The following is a 6,000-nucleotide window of genomic DNA, read 5'->3' as shown; positions in this document are numbered from 1 at the left end:
AGATGAATCCATAAAGTACCTCTACCCACCCTCCCTTTATTAGTTTCTCTGGAACACTGTCCTTGGAAATGGTGAACAATAATCATTTATTATGTTGTCTTTGTTCATCAGATAAGAGTTGGCACAATAAACCTTGATTCAACACACACTGTACTGCCAAGCCTCTTTCTGCTTATAGCCATCATCATTATAGTCATCGTTGGTAAGTATTCCTTAATTCAGCTTCATTCTTATGGTTTTCTGTAGCTTTTATATTTGATTACTTATGTAAGATATACTATTGAATAAGGCTCCTAGTTTTGGGTATGGTGTGGTCTATGGGTGTGTGCCTGTGTGGGTGGGTGTGTGTTGTGATGTCCTCGGCACTAACTTCACGCGCCTCCTTTTGCCACTCACCACAGCTGTCCCCACTCTGCTGATTAGCACCACTACACTATTTAAGCAACAGTTTTCCCTCCAGTATTCCTTATCCTGCTGGGGATTGCAATGGCCAACCTTATTTTTCAATTCCTTGAGCTGCATGACTGACAACGTGAGTACCTTTTTATTTTGGGGAGAATATGTAATGATGTTAATATTTAAGATCTTTTGCGTTTGTCAAGTTGTCAAGTTTGTATGCTGCTGTCATTTTCCTTAGTACATTTCACTTCGTTTTGGTTGTTTCAGATTATTTTGTGAAATGAATGGTAAATTATGTAATGTGTCATGTTGAGTCACTTTTTTTTTGTAAATAAGAATAGAATGTTTCTAAACACTTCTACATTAATGTGGATGCTACCATGATTACGGATAATCCTGAATGAATCGTGGATAATGATGAGGGAGAAAGTTATAGACTCACAAATACACAACATGACCAAAGGTATGTGGACACCTGGTCATCGAACATCTCATTCCAAAATAATAGACATGAATATGGAGTTGGTCCCCCCCTTTACTGCTATAACAGCCTCCACTCTTCTGGGAAGGCTTTTCACTACATGTTGGAATATTGCTGCAGGGGACTTGCTTCCATTCAGCCATGAGCATTAGTGAAGTCGGGCACTGACGTTGGGCGATAAGGCCTGGCTCGCAGTCTGCGTTCCAATTCATCCCAAAGGTGTTCGATGGGGTTGAGGTCAGGGCTCTGTGCAGGCCAGTCAAGTTCTTCCTCACAGATCTCGACAAACCATTTCTGTATGGACCTCGCTTTGCACGGGGACATTGTCATGCTGAAACAGGAAAGGTCCTTCCCCAAACAGTTGTCACAAAGTTGGAAGCACAGAATCGTCTAGAATGTCATTGTATGCTGTAGTAGCGTTAAGATTTTCCTTCACTGGAACTAAGGGGCCTAGCCCGAACCATGAGAAACAGCCCCAGACCATTATTCTTCCACCAAACTTTACAGTTGGCGCTATGCATTCGGGCAGGTAGCGTTCTCCTGGCATCTGCCAAACCCAGATTAGTCTGTCAGACTGCCAGATGGTGACGCGTGATTCATCACTCCAGAGAACGCATTTCCAGAGTCCAATGGCGGCGAGCTTTACAACACTCCAGCTGACGCTTGGCTTTGCGGCTGCTCGGCCATGGTAACCCATTTCATGAAGCTTCAGACGAACAGGTCTTGTGCTGACGTTGCTTCCAGAGGCAGTTTGGAACTCGGGAGTGAGTTTTGCAACCGAGGACAGATTATTTTTATGCGCTTCAGCACTCTGCAGTTTGTGTGGTCTACGACTTTGCGGCTGAGATGTTGTTGCTTCTAGACGTTTCCACTTCACAATAACAGCACTTACAGTTGATCGGGGCAGCTCTAGCAGGGCAGAAATTTGACAAACTGACTTGTTGGAAAGGTGGCATCCTATGACGGTGCCACGTTGAAAGTCACTGAGCTCTTCAGTAAGGCCATTCTACTGCCAATGTTTGTCTATGGAGATTGCATGGCTGTGTGCTTGATTCTTATACACCTGTCAGCAACGGGTGTGGCTGAAATAGCCGAATCCACTAACTTGAAGGGGTGTCCACATACTTTTGTGTGTATATATAGTGTATCATTCCCCCAAGACATGCTAACCTCTCACTCTTTTTACGATAACAGGAGGCTAGCATTTTTGGGGGTAAGATATTTGTGCGTCTAACTTTCTCACTCATAATTATTCACGAATCATTCAGGATTATGGTAGCATTCACATTCATGTAGAAGTGTGCTTGATGCAGTCATTGAGTGCTATGAATATGGGAACAAATACTTAACTTTTTACTACTTTAATTCACGTGAATTTTTCCCAATACCTTTGGTCCCCTAAAATGGGAGGGGACGATGTACAGAAAATACTGTAATTTCTGAACGGTTCACCCGATATGGATGGAAATACCCTCAAATGAAAGCTGACAGTCTGCACTTTAACCTCAGTCATTTTCCGATTTTTAAATCCAAACATTTGAAGTATAGAGCAAAAAGAAGAGAAAATGCTTCACTGTCCCTATTACTGAGGGCAGTGTATATCCTTAGTTTGTTAGTTTTGTTGATTATTTTCAGTTTATTCCCCCCTTTTGCTTGATATAATGTGCTATTAGGTCTGGAAGGAACCTGCATTATCTGAGGTCAACAGACTGTCCTTTGAGGCTTTGCAAGTTTGTTGGCAAGGTGGTTGATCTTACTCCAGTGTAAATCGCCTTCTCCATCATTATTTTTGGATCAAAGATGTCTTAAATGTTTTGAAATTGGAGAAAATAAATGTAGTCTACGGTGAACCTCTTGTAAATTCTACAAAATGTCAGCCTTCCTGTACTTGCTGTCATTCCTCCCCACTCAACAGTTAACTGCCTGCACTTGTTTTGCCTGTAATTTATATTGTTTGTATTATCCTGACTTAATATAAGACTGTGTGCCACTATCATATGTACCTTTTTGTTTTACCATGTTACCATATGTTTTTATGTATAAAATAACATGCCTATTCTAAATCAATTGCTGTTTGCATTAAAACTGAAGAAGGTTTCCTCTGTGATTCCCTCATTCATTTTGTGCTATTTGTATATTCATGTAGCCTACATAGTGCATAAGGCTAATTTGAGAAAATAATATTGCCATCCTTCAATGTGTGAATCAATCAGACCAATCGAACTGTTGTCTAAACATGGTACAAGATGTGAAACTTGATTGGTAGCAGGTGAAACTTGTCGACCAGAGTCTGAGTCAGTTGGCATAAGCCTTAAAGCCCAAACTGTACAAATGCCCAATCAAGCACTTTCCCTTACATCCAGGTATTTGTCCCTATAGGACATATCAACTCAGTGGCCTTGTGGTTAGTGTCTGCCCTGAGATTGGAAGGTTGGGAGTTTGATCCCTGTCTGAGTCATACTAAAGACACTCATAATGAATGAGATCGCTTGGGAAGGCCCTGCGATAGACTAGAGTCCTGTCCAGGGGGTGTACATGTACATCAAGCTGCCTCACGCTACAGAAACAGGAGATCCTGCTCCTATGAGTTGTTCCAGCTCTCCAAAGCTAAGGCTTGTGCAAGGCTACTTATAGGCCCTTGTGGAGAGTTGGCCCACCGTGAGCTCTATGACCCCCAATCTAGAGAGAGAGCTGAGCGGGATGCCGTGGGCCCATTCTCAACATTGAGTCCTGTATCAAGCGTCGCAGAGTATGCAGGTGCTTATCATTCCCCCCCCCCCATCCATGTAGTTTAATTCATTGTGATCCTAAAGACAAAACAGACTCTTAATCAGCACTCCTATGCTGATCAGCTTGATCCATATGGTCCCAGGTGGTTTAACATGAAGAAGAGAGAAGTATAGGAGGCGACTTGTTTGGGATCTATTATTACTGGTATTAGAGCGCCATCTTCTGGTCCAAAGTTAAAAACCTTTCCAGAGGTTTCTGCTGCAGTATACACCGAGGGGACAGACCTGTCCGGGGAAGATGTTGGGGGTGTTGTCGACGGGGGTGATGGGTGCTGAGGAGTAATTAATTTTCTCTTGATAAGTGTGTGAATTGGACCATTTTCCTGTCCTGCTAAGCATTTAAAATGTAATGAGTACTTTTGGGTGTCAGGGAAAATGTATGGAGTAAAAAGTATTATTTTCTTTAGGAATGTAGTGGAGTAAAAGTTGTCAAATACCCAAAAAACTACTTAAGTTGTAATTTTACTTAAGTACTTTACAGCACTGCATGACAGTCTTTAGGGTAGTATGTTGTCTAATTTAACACTTTCACCACCAGGACTCAGTGAAGAACTGAACAAAAAGTGCCACCTTTGGGATAGCCCATTTTGACATCAAAAGTAATGTGTGAGGCATTCACTCTCGGTTAAGTATTTAATTATTGAATCAAAGTATTTAAATCTCAATCATATAGGTGATGGTGACACTGGCATTTGAATAGGCAATATAGGCATTACCAGAAATGCGCGTTTGGAGACCTTTTGGCAACATTCAAACCAGGTTGTTACTGATACATCCTCTGCTGAGATTGAAAGGTAGGGAACTAGTGTTAATTTTGACACCTCAGTAGAGAGTTAAACAGTGAAGTCTGAGCTTCAGAGCATAACTGCCAGAGAGGAACTGAAGTTAACCCATAGTTGCAGCATCCATCCAGCTTTTACGCAAACCTCCTGTTGAACTTCGGCTCAGAGGCGCAGAAGGTTTTATACCATGTACTCCCCCTCTCAGGCTTGACTGACTACATGACATACGAGATGAGGGCTGTTTTCTGGGGGTTCTCCTCGCCTGTGTGGAATGGGGTCGGGGCCAGGAGACTCAGACATTTGATGTAGACGTCCGCGACTTTGCCGTTGGTGACAGCTCCGGTATACGTCGTTACCGATGACCGACTCTACCAGGTGAACCATGTTTTTACCAAAGTTATAAAGAGGGATAATCCGGAATTTAGTTGATCCTAACCAAGAAGTACCTCCTGATGAAACTTATCCATTTAAGGTAAACATTTTACTGCCATTCATCACAAACAAGACCTTGATCACCTGTGGGAGCGCAAAATGCGGCTACTGTGAAATACTCGATCTCAACGAAATCTCAAAATCTGTTCATTCCGAGTATATTGAAGTGGGTTCATTGGCCCCTGGAGATTCAACCATTGCTTTTATTGTTGATGTCGGGAAGAACTCCTACATTATGGCTGGAAGGTTGCACGTGCGTGAAGCGTGTCCCAATTCTTATCAGTTGTTTGTCCTACGGAATACACAGCAAGGACAGTATGGGGAATCTTTTCTGATTCAGAAGATGGTGCGAATCCATGTATTAACACCAGACACAAGGAGAACTTTCAGTTTGTGGACGGCTTTCAGAGTAATTCACACATCTACGTGTTCTTGAACGTTCCCAAAGAGCCTCAAGTTCGACTTATTTGGTTCAAGAGCAAGAACAATAAAGCAACCACTTTGAACTCCCCTCGAAGGTACGACACTCAAATGCTGTGGAAACATGGAACGCCGGCGGCTCCTGTCTTCCTCTGTGATTCCAGGTTCTGGTGGGCCCCATGGGCAGGTGCTCTGGGCAGGTGTGTTCACTGCAGATAACACAAGCCACCCCATCAACACCATGCTGGCCATCTATGACATCAGCCCCTCAGCAGGGCGTCAACTCGAATACAAAGACCCAGACTTCTGCTATGAATGCTGTGGAGAGGTTGGTGAGATGATGATGATGTTATATATGGTTGATAACCAACACCATAGCAAAGACACTATCAATATTGTTACCCTAATTTCTTAGCAAATGTGTTGAGATTGTCTGTAACACTATGTATGCTGTTCCAGTCATCACCAAAGAGGAACACCAAGGACCTGCAGCCAGTGGCGGAGGTGTTTAAATACAGCTCCATGACATCAGTGTTGGCAGTGAGACACAACTCCTGGCTGGTGTTCTTCATCGGGACAGGAGACGGACAACTCATCAAGGTCTGTGGAACGCATTTATGAGAACTCTTAACACACACACACACACACACACACACACTTGCCTCGTAACACCCCTCTCATGTCATTATTTCTCCCT

At 43.0% G+C, this 6,000-nt stretch overlaps 1 long non-coding RNA gene across 1 annotated transcript; it reads left to right on the top strand.

The window, feature by feature from the left end:
- The first annotated feature begins 118 nt into the window (after positions 1-118).
- Positions 119-2,705, top strand: LOC123481496. The gene is made up of 3 exons (XR_006657167.1): positions 119-202; positions 461-532; positions 2,554-2,705. It is a non-coding gene; the product is annotated as an uncharacterized LOC123481496 (long non-coding RNA).
- Positions 2,706-6,000: the final 3,295 nt, after the last annotated feature.

Source organism: Coregonus clupeaformis, chromosome 20 (assembly GCF_020615455.1).
Source record: "Coregonus clupeaformis isolate EN_2021a chromosome 20, ASM2061545v1, whole genome shotgun sequence".
Taxonomy (NCBI): Eukaryota; Metazoa; Chordata; class Actinopteri; order Salmoniformes; family Salmonidae; genus Coregonus; species Coregonus clupeaformis.
Note: the sequence above shows the minus strand (reverse complement) of the source record. Positions and strands in the feature narration are given on the sequence as shown.